Raw genomic sequence first — 22711 nt, 5'->3', positions numbered from 1 at the left:
GTTCCACTGTGAAGAAATATTTTTTAAAAAGTAGTTGGGGGTGGGAGGGAGCTGAGTGAGAGCATGAGAATGACTCTCTAGCCTGGTGGTTAGAGGTGGGAGACTCAAGGTCCAGTCCTCCTGCTCCAGTGGCTTTTTAACTACTTATCCAAAGTGGAATAGCTTCAACAGGAGCAACTGAGAGAGCTCCATAGGCTATCCCACAGCTGCATTAGGACAATTGGCTGAGAGGTGTGCGACCACTGTCTCCCTAACTAAGGGAGAGGAAATTGAACCTGGACCTCTCACATCCTGTGTGAGTACTCTACCCCGGAGTTAAGAACTATAAGGTACGTGGTGTCACCTGCTTCTCTGGTGTTTCTTACAAACCCTGCCTTAGGTGCCTGACTCTGGGAGAGGGTTTAATGGGTGTAGAACCCAAGCAGAAATATGAACCTTCCTCCAGATTGGATTTAGATTCCCAAGCCCCCGAGAAGGGACAGAACCCTCTTGTCAGCATCTGCTATTAGCTAGCTTAGGTGTCTCCCTGCCTACTGTGCTGGCTTTTGTCTCTCCCCTTTTATTGTACAGTAAGTGTAAGTACCTAACTCAGGCTTTGTGAATTCCAGTGACTTTTCTACAAGATAGGCATTCAAATGCTAAGCATCCCAACTATGTGCCCCCAGGCTCAATCTTTTTTATTTTTTTTATTTTGTCACTCTATGACTTTGGTTTTTTTTAAATTTAAAGGAAATGCTAAAATATACATTTTACCCTATCGTCTTTTGCATTTTTTGTTACCGTAACATATTCACTATTGGGAGCTCACACTAGTTTCTACAGAGAGGAAAACAGTGTAAGTAAATAGCTAAAACTAGCTGCTATTCTTCTCTGGTTTTCTATCAGTTTTGATAGTGGTCCTGATAATTTCTGAGACAAGGTTATTGCACAGATTTTTCCAGGTGTATTATTATTATTATTATTACCCCTTCTGTTCATTTGCCATACCTGGACATTTCATAAAAAAATCTCCAATTTATTTCTGATCTTTTATGAGTAATGATACAAAAATATAGGAGAGCATTGAGTCCAGCCTTTCTATTCACTCACCAACCTGCCCCAACTCCCATGGCCAATGATATTTTTACATCTTTCTATCACCAAAATGTGCAAGTGATTGTTAAATATGCATTAAATAGAATGAAATGTGATTGCTGGTAGTAAAGAGCTACATGCCAGTTAGGTGTCCTGGGCTGGCATGTAGGCCAACAGATACATAGCAATGTGACTGCTTTGGCCATAGCAACCAATTCGTAATTGCAAAATAATTCTCCTATTTTCACAGCTGATACACTATTATAGATAAAATCCTCTATGACCAGATTCAGCTGGGCCTGCATTTTCTCATTACCCTAGTTAGTCACCAGTAACCACTCAGCTGCTTCTAGCCTGCCAGCAGCACATTAGTAGGAAGATCTCCCCTGAGATATGCTAGCAATGACTAGAACAGAGTAAATTGCTGCTGAAGAAGTTGATGCTGGCAAAAAAATATGAGTGAGTGATGTTTTCAGTGTATACAGTATTATTAGCAGGAATCCTAGTTTTCCATGATAAACAAACCCTAAGTTCTCTGATTAAAAGAAACATAAAATCCACATTTTTCCATGATTAAAATGAAACACTGAACTTTAGTTGCCCTAGGCACAATAGGTATACGTTGAACAAAATGTTTTATTGCTATATTTATAGTTGTAAAACACTGGAGTGATCCATTCACAGTGCTCTGTTTCTTTATTGTTGTCGATGGCCCTGCTGTTTCAGCCTCTTGTTTCTTTTCATTCAGTTTATGTTTAGCGCTTTGCGTTTGTTCTAGAATTGTCTGCCTTCAAATGTAATCTACAGCTTTGCTGCATACAATACAGAACAGCACATTACTATGAAATTTGTCCTTGCCAAACTCAGTGAAACGGTCTGTAGGAGTGATTTAAGTTTTCGGCATCTTTTCATAACTTTAATTACTAAGGTCTGGAGGCTGAAGTGAAATTTGAGATGCATTAAACCACAACCCCCTAACACCATTGAGTTACCTCTATATGGTGTAAGCAGTTTATTGGCATATGTTTCCCTATGTAAATGAAAAGCGCATTCAAATATCAACCACGAGAGGGGGAGGTTGTGCACAATGAATAAGTGAGACTGATACTTTCAGTAAAGTTTAGTTAATATGTGTTTTTATTTTTTTCATAAAATGTAAAAACTAAAGATTCTCTGTAAAAATGCAAATTCTGCATTCTTCTGCATTTTTTCCATAGCAAATGGATTTCTAGGATCCCTGATTATTAGTAACTGGCTGTTGGCAAACTTGCCCTATGTACAGTTATGTGAAGAAGTAAATCAGATTGGCCATCTAAGCAGTGGCCTGCGTACTATTGAAAAATAGTGGGGAGGACTATTTGCATCAATGTGGTTATTATACTACCCAAACCTGTCCATACTGGCGCTGCACCAGTGCAGACCAGCATGCAGTAGTTAGCTTTGCACAAAGTAATTTTAACAGTGGTGTATGACATTGGAAATATTTTTGTGTGTGGAAACATAGCGTATTTCATGCTATGAAGTGCAAAGAATGCAATGATAGTATGCTAAATTTCTCCAGTTCATGCAAGCTCTAAAGCTCTGGCAGCTACCTGATTGCCATGCTCAAGTTTCTCACTGCTGCTGTAATAAATCTACCTGGAAATTTTACCTAAGACAGGAAGAGCCTTTGGCACCTTGACCTCACAATCCACAAAGAAGAGCTTAACAAACAGCCATAGAATAATAGAAATGTAGGACTGGAAGGGACCTCGGTAGGTAATCTAGTCCAGGTCCCTACACTGAAACAAGACTAAGTTATTATCTAGATCATCCTTACAGGTGTTTGTCTAACCTGTTTTTAAAAACCTCTAATGATGGAGATTTCACAATCCCTCTAGGCAATTTGTTCCAATGCTTAATTACCGTTACAGTTAGGAAGTTTTTCCAAAAGTCTAACCTAAATTTTCCTTGCTGAAATTTAAGAACTTTATTTCTTGTCCTGTCCTCAGTGGATGAGGAGAACAATCCCTCTTTATAACAACCTTTTATGTACTTAAAGGTTTTTATCATGCCCCTGCTTGCCCTTGCTCCCTTAGTCATTTGTTCTCCAAACTAAACAAATCCAGTTTTTTCAATCTTTCCTTGAAGGTCATGTTTTCAAGACCTTTAATCATTTTTGTTGCTCTCCTCTGGACTTTCTCCCTTTTATCCACCCTTTCCACAGTGTGGTGCCCAGAACTGGACACAGTTGAGGCCTTATCAGTGCTGAGTAGAGTAGAAGAATTACTTCTTATGTCTTGCTTACAACACTCCTGCTAAAACATTGCAGAAGGGTGTTCACTTTTGTTGCAAGTGTTATATTTTTCATTTTAATTTTGTACAATTGACTATTGCTTCCTACGTATACTACTTTGTATTTGTCCTTATTGAATTTCATCCTGTTCATTTCAGACCATATCTCCACTTTTTGTCAAGATCATTTTGAATACTAATCCTGTCCCTCAAAGACTTGCAACCCCTCCTTGCAAACTTTATAAGTTTACTTTCTATGCCATTATAAAAATCATTCATGAAGATATTGAATAAAACCAAACCCAGGAGAGATTTCTGCACGACTCCACTTGATATGCCCTACCAGCTTGACTGTGATAACTACTATCTGAGTATGGCCAATATGTTAGTCATCCAATCACTAATAACCTCTCTGGTGAAAACTGAAATGAAAAAAGCATTTAACACTTCAGGCATTGCTGCATTTTCTGTTATTGTCTTTCCTTCCTCTCTGAGTAATGGGCCTGCCCTGTCCTGGGTCTTCCTCTTGCTTCTAATGTATTTGTAAAATGTTTTCATGTCATCCTGTATGTCTCTAACTAGTTTAATCTCATTTTGTGCCTTTGCCTTTCTAATTTTGTCCCTATACGATTGTTTTATTTTTATATTCAACCTTAGTAATTTCACCTTGTTTTCACCTTTTATATGACTCTTTTGAATATCTCCTGGTTAAGCCAGAGTCGTCTCTTACCGTGCTTCATATATTTCCTATGAATTGGGATACTTTACTTGTGTGCCCTTAATAATGTCTCTTTCAATAACTGCCAACTCACCTGAATTCTTTTTTTCCCTGAGACTTGCTTCCCAGAGGATCTTACCTACCAATTTTCTGAGTTTGCTAAATTCTGCCTTCTTGAAGTCTGTTATCTTTATTCTGCTCTTTTCCCTGCTTCCATTCCTTAGAATCATGAACTCTATTTCATGCACCCAGCTGTCTTCCACCACTTTTAAAACAGTCTCTCCCCTTAGTCACATTCTCCACATTCTCTAACAGACAGTTGTCTCTAGTGCATTCAAAAACTTGTTGGATAATCTGTGCCCTGATGTATTATTTACTCAACAGGTGTCTGAGTAGTTGAAGTCCCCCATCACCACCAAGTGCTGTGCTTTGGATTATTTTGTTTGTTGTTTTAAAAAAAAAAGCCGCATCCACCTCTTTTTCCTGGTTGGGTAGTCTAAAGTAGATGGTGTACCCCTACCCCTATCATGACATGAACCTTGTTTTTATCTCTTTCTTCTTTATCCAGAGACTTCCAACAGGTCTATCTCAAACTGGCTGATGAGGTACTTTGTTTCCTGCATGGTTTCTTAGGACCTTCCCGACAAGCAGTTCTGTCTCTTTAAACTCTGAGTATGTGTCTCACTTATTTTCCTTAATCATTTCAGTTTTCCTGTACCCGTGCCAGTGGAAATCCTCAAGGCAGGTGTTCCATATTTGGGGTCCTGAATTAAGAAGGGCCTGGATGGAAACCAAGGATACCTAAGCCAGCTACAGCGGCCTTGAAGAACCATATTGGGAGAGGTAGGCCAATATCTACATTTTAAAAAATGCTGGGATAGCAATGTCAGTTAAGAGTCAGTTCTTATATTCTTATGTTTTCTTACGGGTGTAATTTTTTACAACATGTTTATACTGGCAAAAACCATAGTGTAGACATAGTGATACTGGGGGGAGGAAAGTGCTTTTGCCAGCAAAGGTTATTTTGCTTAGAGGAACTGATATATAAGCTTTAGGTGCAAAATCACTCTTTTTGCCAGTATCAGCCGTGTCTACACTAGGAGGGTTTACTGGTATACCAGTATAGGTATACTGGCAAAGCTTTTTTCAGTACAGACAAGACCATAGTTGCTTGAACTCCCTAGGCTTTGATTACCGATGGTTTTATATATAATCAGTAAAACAATGGAATGAGGCAGATGAATACAATGGGTAACAAATTACCCATGCTTCAGTAGCATACAATGGAAGGCTTGGTCCCTGTCTACTTGAGCTGTTATATAATTATATAGTTCTCCATAACAAATGTCTAATTATATGAGAATCAGGTTTTTACAATGCTACCCACTCTGATATATTATTACACACATATAGCAGCAGCTTGCACAGAAGATGAATCAAGATAATCAGACTAGGCATCTCACTAGATTGATTTATTAGAACATTACTTCATCTGACTAAGGCCCAAGAAGAATTTATATCTGAGAAGTAACAGTATCCAAAGAAGAACATGGCCAAAAAAAATTGCATTCAGCTAGGGAACAAATGGTATATTTGTTCTTTTTTTTTTAATGATACGTTTTATAATTTTTCCTGTTATTTTATCATTATTTTCAATGTGTCAAAGACTCTAAAATGGAAATACTTTCTCAGTGGAACAAACTTATTTTTAGCTTTATAATACCTACCCTATGATCTTATTAGCAAGCTACTGTAAACCATGCCACTCATACTAAGTCAGTTTAAGACAATAGGAATAGAGAAAAGAATAGGACTTTCTGCTTTGTGAGCCAAAAACAAAGACAAACAAGTACAATTTAACAACCCATGGGTATCCACAGCAGTGACGAGTTTTGAAATAAAACTTTCTATTTTTGTGATAAATCTGCTGACGTATTTTCTCAGTTTTTTTTCTTTCCTTATTTTTCATTACCAGGGATATTTGCATGAAAAATACACATGTTGCTTAAGACTGAGCCTTGTGAAACTAAACAAGTGAGATGTCTGGGGTGATAGAGCAATACCTGATCATTACTGTCTGAGGTTGGGCAGAGAGGAAAGTCTGAATGCCATTCAGTGTGTTTCTGCTGCCCCCTGCTGTGTTTCTAGTGGAGACATTAGTTCCCCATGAGCAACACTAGCTATTATCATGGAGAGAGTTAGTGTATGAAGCCTGGTCTACACTAGGCGTTTAAATCGGTTTTAGGAGCGTAAAACCGATTTAAGGCCACAACCGTCCACACTAGGAGGCACCTTATATCGATTTTAATGGCTCTTTAAACCGGTTTCTGTACTCCTCCGTAACGAGAGGAGTAACGCTAGTATCGGTATTACCATATCGGATTAGGGTTAGTGTGGCCGCTGATCGACGGTATTGGCCTCCGGGCGGTATCCCACAGTGCACCAGTGACCGCTCTGGACAGCATTCTGAACTCGGATGCACTGGCCAGGTAGACAGGAAAAGCCCCGCGAACTTTTGAAATTCATTTCCTGCTTCCCCAGCGTGGAGATCTCATCAGCACAGGTGACCACGCACAGCTCATCAGCACAGTTAACAATGCAGTCTCCTGAGAATCGTAAAAGAGCCCCAGCATGGACTGCACGGGAGGTACTGGATCTGATCGCTATCTGGGGAGAGGATTCAGTGCTAACAGAACTGCGTTCCAAAAGACGAAATGAAAAAGTATTTGAAAGAATTTCTAAGGCTATGACGGATAAAGACCACAGCAGGGACTCAGTGCAGTGCAGAGTGAAAGTTAAGGAGCTCAGACAAGCCTACCAGAAAACCAAAGAAGCAAACGGAAGGTCAGGGGCAGGTCGAAAAACATGCCGCTTCTATGCTGAGCTGCATGCAATTTTAGGGGGCTGTGCCACAAGTACCCCACCCCTGATCGTGGATTCCGAGGTGGGGGTTGTAATCTCTGCCATGGCTGAGGATTATGCAGACGGGGAAGATGAAGATGAAGAAGAGGAGGAAGACCTAGCAGACAGCACACAGCACTCCGTGAGCCCCAGCAGCCAGGAGCTTTTTATCACCCTGACGGAATTACCCTCCTCCCAGCCCTCACAAGCCACTATCCCAGACAATGACGCCATAGAAGGGAGCTCTGGTGAGTGTACCTTTGCAAATAGCAAACATTGTTTTTTAAGCAAGCCTTTTTTAATGATTGATTTGCCCTGAGGACTTGGGATGCATTCGCAGACAGTATAGTTACTTAGAAAAGTTTGTTAACATGTCCGGGGATTGAGAGGAAATCCTCCAGGGACATCTCGATGAAGCGCTCCTGTAGGTACTCCAGAAGCCTTTGCAGAAGGTTTCTGGGCAAGGCAGCCTTGTTCCGCCCACCATGGTAGGACACTTTACCACGCCATGCATGTAGCAAGTAATCAGGTATCATTGCGTGGCAAAGCATAGCAGCGTATGGTCCCGGTGACTGCTGGCATTCAAGAAGCATCCGCTCTTTATCTTGTTCTGTTATCCTCAGCAAAGTGATATCGTTCAGGATAACCTGGTTAAAAATCAGGAATTTAAGTAAGGGGGGTGGCCATTTTTCTACTGGGTTCGTGGAGTGCAGCAGCTTAAAAAAAATACTTTCCTGCACGTAGCGAAGCGGGGGGAGGGGAGGAGTGAAATGCCGATGATCTTTTCTGTGTTTGGTCACCGGCAATCTTCCCCAAGCTACCAGCCACGCAGTGGGTGGGGGGGTGTCAGAGTCCACCCTCACTTGAAACTGGGCGGTTTCAAAGTGAGGACCCGCATGTCTTCCCCCCACCCCAAAATCCTAGGGTAGGTCTCCCCTTCGGCTGCCACCACCCGGTCAATTCCGTGGGCCGGGACACCCCTGTTTCCCCCCTTGGGAACACAGATCAATTCACAGAGGAGGAACCTCCCCCCTCCTCCCTCTCTCCAGCCTGCTCTGGAGACAGAGGTGTCTGGATTCAAACGCCTTGAATCTCTACACACAGGGAAGCAGCCCACTTCCCCCTCCCCTTCCCCTGAATTTCCCCAAGGGAAGGAATTAACCAAGTCCAAAGAAAAGAAAAGAATTTATTAAGAGAACAAAAGAAAATACAGAATCTCTATGAATCCAAGCTGGGCACTCATAGGGTATAACCTTGCTAAGTTCTGGGGAGACTTCTCTCTCTTTCTCAGTACAACCAGTACAAGCAGAATTAAGAATAACCAATAACAAACACACAGAATTGCAAACATAGGATTATTAGATAGGACACAAAGTATCTTTCTAATACTCACTATCTTGACTAGAAGAAATTAGTTCAGAAAGGTGGAACTTGTAGGGACTTGATTAACTCGTCTGGTCTCTTGAACTCCAAACGGCCAAAGACCAAGACCCCCCCAAACAGAGGGAAAAGTTCCCTCCTAGGAGTTTCAAATTCTCTTCCCTGATTGGTCCTCAGGTCAGATGCCCACCAGGTACTATGCTTTAACCCTTTACTAACTATTCATGACACGCCCCCCAAATCGTCACAGTGGGATCCACTGGCGGCGATTTCCTCCTAGAACTGTAAAACAACCAGAGTAATAAAACACATGCACTATTACATCGACTACTAAGCATGCAAACATATTAAGAACAGTTTTTAGCCACTTGATTCTGGGAAACTTTCACGAGAGAGTGCATCAGCAACTTTGTTGGAAGCTCCTGAAATGTGTTGAATGTCAAAGTCAAAGTCTTGGAGAGCTAAGCTCCAGCGGAGAAGTTTCTTGTTGTTTCCCTTGTTGGTGTGAAGCCACTTTAGCGCAGCATGGTCAGTTTGTAGCTGGAACTGCCGGCCCCAAACGTATGGGCGTAGCTTTTCCAAGGCATACACAATGGCGTAACATTCTTTTTCACTGATGGACCAGTGGCTTTCCCTCTCAGACAGTTTCTTGCTGAGAAACACGACAGGATGGAAGTTGTGATCCGGTCCTTCCTGCATTAGTACCGCTCCTACCCCACGTTCAGATGCATCGGTGGTAACTAGGAAGGGTTTGTCAAAGTCTGGGGCCCTTAATACAGGGTCCGACATGAGCATCGCCTTAAGCTGGGTAAAGGCTTTCTGACACTCATCAGTCCACTTAACTGCATTTGGCTGGGTTTTCCTGGTCAGATCAGTTAGTGGGGCAGCGATTTGGCTGTAGTGTGGTACAAATCGCCTGTAATATCCGGCCAAACCTAAGAAGGATTGGACCTGTTTCTTTGACCTTGGGACAGGCCACTGTTGGATAGCCTCCACCTTGGCCTGTAGGGGGTTGATGGTTCCTTGACCCACCTGGTGTCCTAGGTAAGTCACTCTGTTGTGGCCTATTTGACACTTTTTGGCCTTAACAGTTAGTCCTGCCTGCCTGATGCGCTCTAAAACCATTTTCAAATGTTCTAGGTGTTCGGGCCATGAATCAGAAAAAATGGCCACATCATCAAGGTATGCAACTGCACAGTCTTCCAATCCTGCTAGTAGACCATCCACCAGCCTTTGGAAGGTGGCAGGTGCATTCCGCAGTCCGAACGGAAGCACAGTAAACTCATACACCCCTGCATGGGTGATGAAGGCAGATTTTTCCCTGGCGGGTTCATCTAGTGGTACCTGCCAGTATCCCTTGGTTAAATCAATGGTAGAGATGAACTGGGCACGTCCCAACTTTTCCAATAGCTCATCAGTGCGTGGCATTGGATAGTTGTCTGGACGAGTTACAGCATTTAGCTTACGGTAGTCCACACAAAAGCGTATTTCCCCATCTGGTTTGGGAACCAGAACCACTGGAGATGCCCATGCACTGGTAGAAGGGCGGATGATACCCATCTCCAACATGTTGTCAATCTCCTGTTTAATAGCAACTTTGGCATGAGGTGACACCCGGTAGGGTGGTGTTCTAATCGGTGAGCATTACCTGTGTCAATGGAGTGGTAGGTTTGCTCAGTCCGTCCTGGGATGGCTGAGAACAAGGGGTCGAAGTCAGTGCACAGTCCCTTGATCTGTTGCCGCTGTAGACGTTGTAGGGTTGTGGAGAGGGTCACCTCTTCCACACCACCATTTCTTTTACCTTCGTAGTAGACACCTTCAGGCCACTCGGTGTCATCTCCTTCCTGAACTGTAAAGTGACAGACCTGTAATTCTCTGGGATAAAAGGGCTTTAGAGAGTTAACATGAAACACTTTAGGCTTTAAAGAGGAATCAGGGAATGTTATGAGGTAGTTAACAGCTCCCAGGCGCTCCTGGACCATGTATGGTCCTTCCCAGGACGCCTCCATCTTATGGGCCTGTTGCGCCTTCAAGACCATGACCTGGTCTCCTACCTTGAAGGACCGCTCCTTGGCATGTCGATCATACCAGACCTTTTGCTCCGCTTGAGCATCTCTTAAGTTCTCTCGAGCAAGGGCCCAAGAGTCTCGGAGGGTGTTTTGAAGGTTGCTTACAAAGTCCAGAATGTTAGTCCCTGGAGGAGGTGTAAACCCCTCCCATTGCTGCTTTACCAGCTGTAATGGCCCCTTAACCTCATGGCCATACACCAGCTCGAATGGTGAGAATCCTAAACTCGGATGTGGAACAGCCCTGTAGGCAAACAGCAACTGTTGTAACACTAGATCCCAATTATTGGAGTGTTCATTGACGAATTTGCGGATCATGGCCCCCAAAGTTCCATTGAACCTTTCCACTAGGCCATTAGTTTGGTGATGGTACGGGGTGGCAACCAAGTGATGCACCCCATGAGTTTCCCACAGGTCTTTCATGGTCCCTGATAGGAAATTTGTTCCCGAATCTGTAAGAATTTCAGAGGGCCAACCCACCCTGGTAAAAATGTCAGTTAAGGCCTGGCACACAGTGTTAGCCCTGGTGTTGCCTAGAGCTACTGCTTCCGGCCATCTGGTAGCAAAGTCCACAAAAGTCAGTATGTACTGCTTTCCTCTGGGGGTCTTCTTTGGGAAAGGACCCATAATATCCACAGCTACTCGCTGAAATGGGACCTCCATTATGGGAAGTGGTTGGAGAGGGGCCTTGATCTGGTCTTGGGGTTTTCCTACCGTTTGGCATACCTTACAAGACCGGACGTAAGTGGCTACCGCCTTGCCCATCCCCTCCCAGTCAAAGGACCTTCCCAACCTGTCTTTGCTTCGTTTCACCCCAGAATGGCCACTAGGGTGATCATGGGCTAAGCTTAAGAGCTTTTCCCGGTACTTGGTCGGAACTAGCAACCGTTTTTGAGGATGCCAGCCCTCCTGGTGTCCACCAGAAAGACATTCCTTGTATAAAAGTCCTGTCTCCACAACGAACCGGGATCGGGTAGTAGAGCTGAGAGGCGGTGGGTTGCTGCGTGCCGCCGCCCATGCTTTCTTGAGGCTGTCATCGGCTTCCTGCTCTGCTTGGAACTGTTCCCTTGAGGCGGGAGACACCAGTTCCTCTGGGAGCGATGTAGGTGATGAGGTTGTTTCCGTTGACTGTGAACCGCTCTCCGCTGGTGCACAAGGCGTCATTTCAGGCTCCGGCTGAGCCTCTTGGGTAGGGTTGTCTGCTGGTTTTTCCAGTTCTGGCCCGTTGTCGCCCTCTGGCGGTGGAGTTGTAATAGCTGGCGCCGGTGCTGGCGCTGGGTGCCCTTCCAGTTCCGGTTCTGGGACTGGATGAACTATGGCTGCTGTCGATGTTGGCCTGGGATCCGGTTCCACCACCTCTGTCTGGGTCTCTGGTAACACAGACGGGGTCCCGGTGGATGGCTCAGGAACAGGGATGGGTCCGGCAGCTCGTCTGGCTTGGCTGCGTGTAACCACTCCCTCTGTTTTTTGCTGTTCAATGTGTCGGGCCAAGTCGTTCCCCAGTAGCATGGGAATCGGATGGTTGTCATAGACAGCAAAAGTCCACTTCCCTGACCAGCCCTTGTACTGGACAGGTAAACGCACTGTAGGTAATGTTACAGGTTTTGACATGAAGGGTCGAATTGTCACTTTGGTTTTCTGGTTGATGAATTTGGGGTCCACGAAGGTTCGGTGGATAGCTGACACATGTGCTGCAGTGTCTCTCCATGCGATGATCTCCTTTTCGTCCACTCTCAAAGTTTCCCTATGTTCTAAGGGTATTTGAGATACATCTATGTCCGGCTTTCCTTGGTGTGAAGGTGCAAGGAGTTGCACTCGGTTTAGGTTCTTTGGGCATTTGGCTTTGATATGCCCCAATTCATTGCATTGAAAACATCGCCCAGTTGATGGGTCACCGGTTTGTGTTGGTCTACTGGAGACTGGTGAGGTAGAAGAAGAGGTAGAGTGTGACTGTCCGTGGGTTGTAGGTGTGGGTTTGATTGGTCCGCGACGGTAGGGTTTAGTGTCGGTGTGTACCCTGTTGGATTCGCTCCCCTTGGCAGTACCTTTCGTGTTGTCTACCGATGCCATCCATCTGGCTCCAATCTCTCCTGCCTCAGTGAGAGTTTTTGGTTTACCATCTTGGATGTAGCGTCTAATGTTCTCAGGAACACCATCTAGGAACTGTTCCATCAATATCAGGAGGTGTAGGTCGTCTAGCTCCTTAACCTTGGATCCTGATATCCAGGAGAAATAGTGTTTTTCCAGGTAAGCAGCGTGCTCTGGAAATGACATCTCTGGTTTCCATTTCTGGGCTCTGAAACGCTGACGGGCGTGATCAGGGGTGATGCCCATTCTGAGTCTGGCCTTGGTTAGGAACAGTGGAAAGTCGTCCATCAGGTCTCTAGGCATTTCAGCTGCCACCAGGGATAATTGTCCGCTGAGCTGTGACCTCAGCTCCAGCATGTATTGATCTTTAGGAAGATGGTATCCAATACAGGCCCTCTCAAAGTTTTCTAAAAAGGCCTCAACATCTTCACCTGCCCTGTAGGCGGGAAATTTTCTCCGAGAAGGTTGATCAGTAGGTTGAAGAGGGGTTGGATTGGGTGGAGTTTGCTGTTTAGTTTTTTCTAATTCCAGAGCCTGTCTCTGGATTTCCAGTTCTTTGTCTTTTAACTCTAATTGTCTTCTGTGCTCAGCCTCTTTGGCTTGTATTATCTCCATTTCTCTCTTGTGATCAGCCTGTTTGGCTTTTTCTTTCATTTCAATCTCCTTGAGTTTTAATTGTAATTCCATGTCTTGTAATTGCAGTTCTTTGTGTCTTGTTTCCAGTTTAGATGCGGCCTTGGCACTCATTGTGTCTGTGTCCTGGCGCTGGCCACACCCCTCTGCAGTCCGTGAACTGTTTGTGGTGTTTGACAGTCCCTAACCCTGGCTATGATAACTTGAGTACAGAAAGATAAAGCAATCCTCTGTATAGCAAACTGTGGTTTGTGTAATGTTACTGCTTTGTACTGAGAAAGAGGGAAAGAGTAAAAAAAAAATTCCTCTGTCTCCCTCTGCTCTGAGTTGCTGTACCCAGCAGCCCAGCTGAAAGGCTGCTGCTAACAATACCCCTGAGAAAAATCTGGTCTATTCCTCAGGGATTTGTGTTCTCCTGTCTTCTGATCCTTTCAAAAGACACAGGGAGAAAAAAAAACCTGGCTGGAGGGTTTGTCTCTTCCCCCCCCCAAACCTGTTTTTCCTGTTGGATGGGAATGTACTTTGTCGAGCACTTCCCCCCACCTTAGGAATCCTGAGTGATACCTGATATCACAAAGGAAGGACACACCTCTAGGGAAGAGTTTTTCCTCAGCATAGCCAGCAGAGAAAAAAAAAACTCCTCCCTGAAAACTGCTTCAAGAAAGAAAATCTGTTTCCCAACAAAGCCTGCTGGAAACTTAATTCCCTCCAGCCAACCTGGCTGAAACTGTAAACTCCCTCTTCTGTCAGGTTGCTTTCCTGCTCTAGAAGAAGAGAATAGCTCCCTTCAGCGTAGCCCAGCTGAAAAAAACTGCTTGTAACAATGGGTTCGAAACTCCGCTGCCACCATGTCAGGAGTCTACCCTCACTTGAAACTGGGCAGTTTCAAAGTGAGGACCCGCATGTCTTCCCCCCACCCCAAAATCCTAGGGTAGGTCTCCCCTTCGGCTGCCACCACCCGGTCAATTCCGTGGGCCGGGACACCCCTGTTTCCCCCCTTGGGAACACAGATCAATTCACAGAGGAGGAACCTCCCCCCTCCTCCCTCTCTCCAGCCTGCTCTGGAGACAGAGGTGTCTGGATTCAAACGCCTTGAATCTCTACACACAGGGAAGCAGCCCACTTCCCCCTCCCCTTCCCCTGAATTTCCCCAAGGGAAGGAATTAACCAAGTCCAAAGAAAAGAAAAGAATTTATTAAGAGAACAAAAGAAAATACAGAATCTCTATGAATCCAAGCTGGGCACTCATAGGGTATAACCTTGCTAAGTTCTGGGGAGACTTCTCTCTCTTTCTCAGTACAACCAGTACAAGCAGAATTAAGAATAATCAATAACAAACACACAGAATTGCAAACATAGGATTATTAGATAGGACACAAAGTATCTTTCTAATACTCACTATCTTGACTAGAAGAAATTAGTTCAGAAAGGTGGAACTTGTAGGGACTTGATTAACTCGTCTGGTCTCTTGAACTCCAAACGGCCAAAGACCAAGACCCCCCCAAACAGAGGGAAAAGTTCCCTCCTAGGAGTTTCAAATTCTCTTCCCTGATTGGTCCTCAGGTCAGATGCCCACCAGGTACTATGCTTTAACCCTTTACTAACTATTCATGACAGGGGGTGTGAAGGTTGTTGATTAGCAGGGAGATAGCGTGGTATTAGCCATGCGTTGGGGGGGAGGGGTAAATCACTGCAGAAGCCGAAAGACAGTGGCTTACCATGGCCGCATGCAAGCTGAATTCTGATGCCTGGACCTGTGTCTGTGAGATCTGTAACTCCAGAGCTGCAAGCACTCACTATTAAGATGAAAAATGCGACCTTGTAGGGAAATCACATGTGCTAGGTGAATAGTGCTGTTCACTGTGAAAGAGTATAACCATTGTTCTGTAAAATGTATCTTTCTAAATATTTATATCCCTCATGCAGCTGCAGATTTTTCAACCATCCCTCCTCCATCCCAAAGGCTAGCACAGATAAGGCGGAGGAAAAAGAAGACGCGAGATGAGATGTTCTCGGATATTATGGAAGTTACACGCAATGAAAGAGCTCATCTGAATGAGTGGAAGGACGTGGTATCAAATTACAGGAAAGAGACCAGTGAATGTGAGGACAGGAGGGATGAACGTGAGGACAGGAGGGACAACCGAGATGAGAGGTGGCGGCAGGAAGACCGGCAGGAAAATCAGCGGTGGCGGCAGGAAGATCAGCGGTGGCGGGATGCAACTCTGGGGCTGCTGCGTGATCAAACTGACATGCTCCGGCGTCTGGTGGAGCTTCAGGAACGGCAGCAGGATCACAGAGTGCCGCTGCAGCCCCTGTATAACCACCCTCAACCCTCACCATGTTCCACATCCTCCTCACCCAGACGTGTAAGAACGCGTGGGGGGAGGCTCCGTGCACCTGCCCACTCCACCCCCGTGGACAGCCCAACCAGAAGGATGTCGTTACTGTGAATTTTTTTTAATGGCCTTCTCCATCCCTCCTATCCTCCTCCCAAACCACACCCTTACTTCTCTCCCTCTTTTTATAATGAATCAATAAAGAATTCATGCTTTTTAAATGAGAGTGACTTTATTTGCATAAGTAAGCTGTACTCGAAGGGGGAGGGGGAGTTGCTTACAGGGACTGAGTCAATCAAAGGGGTTGGGTGTTCATCAACAAACACAGCAGTCACACTGTACCCTGGCCATTGATGAAGCTCGTTTTCAAAGCTTCTCTGATGCGCACTGCTTCCTGGTGTGCTCTTCTAATCTCCCTGGTGTCTGGCTGCGCGTAATCAGCGGCCAGGTGATTTGCCTCAGCCTCCCACCCCGCCATAAAGGTCTCCCCCTTACTCTCACAGAGATTGTGGAGAATACAGCAAGCAGTAATAACATAGGGGACATTGGTTTGGCTGAGGTCTGAGCGAGTCAGTAATGTGCGCCAGCGCGCCTTTAAACGGCCAAATGCACATTCCACCACCATTCTGCACTTGCTCAGCCTGTAATTGAACAGATCCTGACCACTGTCCAGGCTGCCTGTGTATGGCTTCATGAGCCATGGCATCAAGGGGTAGGCTGGGTCCCCCAGGATAACGACAGGCATTTCAACATCCCCAACTGTTATTTTCTGGTCTGGGAAGTAATTCCCTTGCTGCAGCCGTTTAAACAGAGTAGTGCTTCTGAAGACGCGAGCGTCATGAACCCTCCCTGGCCATCCCACGTGGATGTTTGTGAAACGTCCCTTGTGATCTACCAGTGCTTGCAGCACCATTGAAAAGTACCCCTTCCGGTTTACGTACTGGGTGCCCTGGCGCTGCGGTGCCAAGATAGGGATATGGGTTCCATCTATCGCCCCCCCACAGTTAGGGAATCCCAGTGCAGCAAAGCCATCCACTATGGCCTGCACGTTTCCCAGAGTCACAACCTTTCGTAGCAGCAGCTTAGTGATTGCTTTGGCTACTTGCATCACAGCAGCCCCCACAGTAGATTTTCCAACTCCAAATTGATTCCCGACTGACCGGTAGCTGTCTGGCGTTGCAAGCTTCCACAGGGCTATCGCCACTCGCTTCTTTACTGTGAGGGCTGCTCTCATCTTGGTATTATGGCGTTTCAGGGCAGGGGCAAGCAAGTCACAAAGTTCCATGAAAGTGCCCTTACGCATGCGAAAGTTTCGCAGCCACTGGGAATCATTCCACACCTGCAACACAATGTGGTCCCACCAGTCAGTGCTTGTTTCCCGGGCCCAAAATCGGCGTTCAATGGATAGAATCTGCCCCATTACCATCAGGATCTCCAAAGCGCAGGGGCCCGCGGTTTGAGAGAATTCTGTGTCTACGTCCTCATCACTGTCATCGCCGCGCTGCCGTATCCGCCTCCTCCTCGCCTCGGATTGAAGGTCCTGGTTCACCATAGACTGCACGAGAGTGCGCGAGGTGTTTAAAACATTCACGATTGCGGTATTGAGCTGAGCAGGGTCCATGCTTGCTGTGCTATGGCGTCTGCACAGTTCACCAAGCAAAAAAGGCGCGAAACGGTTGTCTGCTGCTCAGGGAGGGAGGGGTGAGGCTGTACCCAGAACCACCCGCGACAATGATTTTTGCCCCATCAGGCACTGGGATCTCAACCCGGAAATGCCAAGGGGCGGGGGAGGCTGCGGGAACTATGGGATAGCTACGGGATAGCTACCCACAGTGCAACGCTCCAGAAATCGACGCTAGCCTCGGACCATGGACGCACAACACCGATTTAATGTGTTTAGTGTGGCCGCGCGCACTCGATTTTGTAAAATCTGTTTTACAATACCGGTTTATGCAAATTCGGAATAGTCCCGTAGTGTAGACGTACCCTGAGTATGGATGTTTTCTCTCTGCGTATGGATCCATCAGCATTACCAGTGCCACCTCTGTGCTATTTTGTGGCACTCAGTTGAAAGGCTTCCAGGATATTGGTAGACACAGGGAACTGGAGATGATTCTTCACTGGTTTCTTGACTGACTTGCTCAAAGAGGAGAATGGACACAGTACAGATAGTTGGCAAGGCTGGTTGTATCAAGTGACTGTTTCTTGAGTACTGCATGACAGGAGGTAGATTTTTCCTTATCAAAGCAGTTATTGAATTGAAAAGATCTGGACTAGATTGTGGAGCTAGTATAATCCTATTTCAAGCTCCTGGTATACAGAGAAAGTGTGCAGACTACTCCACTCTATGGAATGAATAAACCTACTTTGCCCTTCCACAGTTGTTCAGAGAAGACATTTGCATTATCACTTCTGTAAAACATTTTTAAAAAGAAAAGTAGGAAACAGGATGTTTTAAAAAGAGCAAAAAACATACTCTCCTCTTTGCACATCCAGCAATGTACTATACAGAGTCAGTCAAGAGTCTGCCATACAAAGTTGGGGTGTCAATAATATTTTTAAATAATAGAACATAAATCTTCCTTCTCTTTCACAAAGCTTTATAGATTCCATGACTATTTTCAGCTTGCTTTCTAAAAGACTGGTGGAAATCCTTATGCTTTCATCACCTGCAAATTTAGCTTATGGTTTCTGCCAGTGCATCAGTCTCCATAACTATCCTTCCGCTGTCCCCTACATGTACACGCCCATTTTGCTCTAAAATATCAAAATTTAAAAAAATGAAAAGTGTTCTGTTGGGACATGAACATCAGCAGATACGCTCATGGTCCACCACCACAGCTCTGCCAAAGGTTATGTCTACACTGTGCAGTGTCACTGCTCTTTGTTGCCAGCAGAGAGCTCTCCCAGCAACAAAATAAAACCACTCCCAACAAGAGTGTTTTTTCACACCCATGAGTGACAAAAGTTTTCATGGTGAAAGAGCAGTGTAGACAAAGCCTAAGAGTCTTTCCCCTCCAAATGGAGAAGCAGGCTGTGTGCATTTAAGAATGGAAGGCAAGGAGAAACCAGGACTGTCCCTGGAAGCAACATAGCAACATCCCTGCTTCTATTGTAGTAGTAAAGGCTATTAGCATGGAACTGCAGTGCGGCCACTTTGTGAAGTAACGTCTAAGCATTTCATACCATTTTCTTGGACATTAGCACTGAGGTGCAGGATAAATGAGAATCACTAGCATCCCTCCTAGCATTTTCATTCTCCTGGTGTCATGTTTCTGTACCCGATATGGCCTTGCTACAGAGCCTCCAACTTACCGAAGTTCACACCATATGTGTTCATCATAAGATTCTTTACTGCACAGCCGGGTATGGCAGAGGTTAGCTGAATAAGGTTAGCAGTTTAGTATTCCATTACATCTCCCTTTTTAAATTCTACATTCCTACCATTTACAATATTTTCACTATCATGCTGTCTTTGAAATTCAGTATGTATCAGTCTAAGTGTCTCTACATCATACTGGTTTTAACTTGGTCACCTGGCTGTCCATTAGTTACAACAACTGGCTGTGGTGGGTCCAGAATCCTTGAGACTTCTTATTCTTATGCATCCATCATCTGTAGAATTTGCTGTATTGATTGTTCTTTCTAAGGAGCAAACTGTAGATGTCAATGGTTTCCGTTGAGCTCTCCACTGTTGGTCTCAATCACATATGATCTGGGCACTGAATTCTTTCTCTTTACTGCAGCTGGAGTTGTCTATCTTTTCCTCCATCCAATTTGACACAAACAGTTACGAGGTTCTAGATGTGGCAGTTCTCTGACTGACATCTGTTGTAAAAGTTTTCATAAGATCTTTTAGCCTTTTATTTGATTTGGCTACTCTCTCATGTCTGGCCACTTTGGAGACAGATTCTTTTCCAAAACAGGAACAGTAGTTCTGAGTTGTCTTCCCATCAGAAGCAGTACTGGATTACGTCCAGTAGCTGCTATTGGTCTTGATCTGTAACTCAGAGAAGCAAGGAATGGATCTTTCCACTGTATGACATTCTTTGGCTGTCTGTACATCTCTCTCTCATCTCTCTATTCACTTCTGGTAATATGGGCTGCTAGTAATATGATCAAAAACATTTTTTGTTTGGAATGAGTTAAATTCTACTTGCAATGAATTTTGGTCCATTGTCTGTTACTAGTTATTCTGTAACACTGAAGTGTACTTCAGTTTCTCGATAACATGTGATGTCTTTCAAATACATTATTTCTATAAATCTGGAGAAATAGTCCATGATGACCAGGTAATGATGTCCTCTGAATTTGTATAAATCTGCAGCTAGTCTCTTCCACAGTCTCTCTGGTAAGTGTGTCATCATTAAAGGTTCTTTGTATTGTGTTGGTCTGTTAGTTCACATGCAAATACTTTGTTCTTTATGTACTTGATGATGCCTGGTGACCACATTGACCAGTTGGCCCATTCGTGGCATTTAGTTAATTCTTGATGTTCTTTGTGGATGAGGTTTAAGATTTTTCCTCTCATTTCATTTGGAATTAAGATACAATTGCCTTAAATCATGAGTCCATTTTATTCGCTTAATTATCTTTGTGCCATAAAGTAGTCTTTTGCCATTTCCTTAATATCCTTTAGATACTTGGGCTGGCTTGCCCTTATGTGAATTAGAAATTCCTGAAGTTTTGTTTCTAGTAAGGTTTCTTTTTGTAGCTTGTGTAGTCTCTTTTCTGACACTGGTCTGTATGTGTGCGCAACATCCATATATGTCTTTACATCATCTTCAAGCTCACAGGTAGTTGAATGTTTTGCTGAGCTCCAAGATAGTGTCTGCTACTACCTGATTCTAGCAAAGAAGATATTTAACTATTGGATTAAATTACATTAACTTTATCTATAGACATTGGCATCTGAGCAGTGCTTGATGAAGATCTTTTCTTCTCAAGAGGGTTACCAGTAGTTTATGGCCAGTTATCAGTGTAAACAAATTCAATCCACATAGATATCTGTAAAGGGTCTCACATGCCCATGTGTTTTCCAGGCACTCCTTTTCAATCTAAACATATTACTTTTCTATTTCTCTGAGTGTGCAAGAGCAACTGGCTTCCTCTCCGGGCCATGTTGTTGCAACAATACACCACCTAGGTCAGTGATGGGCAACTTGCCCATCAGGGTAATCTGATTGCAGGCCGTGAGACATTTTGCTGATGTTGACCATCCACAGGCACGGCCCCTGGCAGTTCCCACTGGCCACAGTTTGCCATTCTCAGCCAATGGGAGCTGTGGGAAGTGGCAACCATCATGTCCCTGCGGCATACCACTTCTCACAGCTCCCATTAGCCGGGAACGGGGGGCCGGGCCTGCGGACAGTCAACATCAGCAAAACGTCATGCGGCCCACAATCAGATTACCCTGAGGGGCCACGTGCGGCCCATGGGTCGCAGGTTGCCCACCACTGACTTAGGGCAGAGTACTTGAAAACTGGAGCTGGAGTTGCAATAATTTCTTTATCTTTTTTAAAGCAATTTACTGATATCACCCCCAGAGACAAGAAGTGTTGAACTTCAAGAGTTCTTTCAGGGTTTTTGTCTCAGTAGATATCGAGCAAGGTATTGAGCAAGGTATTTTACCTTGTAGGTATCGAGCAAGGTATTTTACCACCTCCAGTATACATTTCAGTTTTGGTACATTAGTTGGTGCATTCAATTCTCCAATTGCTTTTTCTTTCTCAGGGCTAGGACTTATTCCATCTTTTTTTATTTTCTGTCCCAAAAACTAGATTTGGGGTAGAAAGAAAACATATTTTTCCTTGTTTTAGCTTCAGTCCAGACTCAATGATGGGCTTAGGATTTTGAGGGTTTTTGTGAAGACCTGTATATCAGAATATTGTCCATAAAAACTACAGTTCCATTTGTGTTCCTGAGCAGTTCTGCCATCTTTCTTTAGAAAATTTCATGTGCACTGGTAATCCCAAAAGATGAACTTCAAAAGTAAACTCTTCCAAAAGATGTAATAAATGAAGTCACTTTAGCACCTTCTTTGACTAAAGGAATTTGCCAGAATCTGCTCAAGCCATCTAGTGTGAGTAATACTAGCTCTTTGCACTTTGGGGAGGAAGTCATCCAGTGTTGGGAGGATATATTTTTCTCTCAGAACAACTTCATTAAGTGTTTTAAGATTCACGCAGATATGTATTTCCCCATTATTATTTATAGCTGATACCACTGGGGCACACATTGCTGTTGGCTCACAGATTTTCTCAATTATGCAAATCTGCTTCATTCTCTTTAACTCAGTTTCCTCATTATGAAGCAATGAGGTAGGAATTCTGTGAGATGCATGTACAGTTTTTGATTCAGCATTGTTTCTTAAGGATATTTGTACTGGATCTCCTTTCAAAAGTCCAATATCACCAAATATTCCACTGAATCTTCCACCTTTCTCACAAGGTCCACCATGGCTGCCACACTGCAGCTGAGAAGATTGTTGGTCTGGGGTCCTTTGATCACATACACTCTGAATGCATAAGTTTAGTCTTTCTAAGCTGTTTCTCTGATGAACTGGCCCATGCAGTTCAGAATACCTCTGGGGCTAGTCAAAGCTCTGTCAGATGATGTCAGCTCTGGGAGGGGTTGAAGGTAATTGTAGGTTTAGCTTTAAAGTCAATAGTCTTGCCATGAATATTCAATTTCACTCTTCAGGGAGGCTCTGTGTCACCTGCAAGTGATAGATCCCAGAAACAATGGCTTATGATTATCTACAATACGAGTCAATTCCCTGACTACTTTGGTGAGGCAAACAGCTGCAAAATGTCCATGTACCATGCATTTGTTACACTGTGCACCACTGACTAGAAATATATCATCTCTTGGGACATGACTTTTTCCATACCTTGTGCATATATTCTGGAATTTGTTCCTCTTAGCCTGGAAGTTCTCTCTCTGCGCCTCAGGACTTGTATCATAATGATTATCAGCAATCATGTTGAAGCTCTTTACTGATTCCAAGCTAGTTTCTTGTTTTTCAAGTTTGTCCAGTTGCTCTTGGTTTTGCTGTATCACCAATTCAGGTTGCTTTGCTATTTGAATAGCTGTGTGTAGGGTTAGGTCTGTTTTAATTGGAGCTGCTGCAAAAGGTTTTTATCTGCAAATCCAATAACCAGCCTATATCTGACATTTTCATGTTTTGCATTTCCAAAATTACTGTCTTTCGTATGCAGAGCTCTTAAAAAACATTC

The 22711-nt window shown here is 44.3% G+C and overlaps 1 long non-coding RNA gene across 1 annotated transcript in view; it reads left to right on the top strand.

Moving 5' to 3' along the window:
- Window positions 1–22711, top strand: part of LOC123369330 — a 52083-nt gene that overhangs the window by 15809 nt on the left and 13563 nt on the right. The window contains exon 2 of the long non-coding RNA XR_006579008.1: window positions 4774–4909. This is a non-coding gene — a long non-coding RNA (uncharacterized LOC123369330). The remainder of the gene's footprint in view (window positions 1–4773; window positions 4910–22711) is intronic.

This window comes from Mauremys mutica, chromosome 1 (genome assembly GCF_020497125.1).
Source record: "Mauremys mutica isolate MM-2020 ecotype Southern chromosome 1, ASM2049712v1, whole genome shotgun sequence".
NCBI lineage: Eukaryota > Metazoa > Chordata > Testudines > Geoemydidae > Mauremys > Mauremys mutica.
This window is presented reverse-complemented; position numbering and strand designations above follow the sequence as displayed.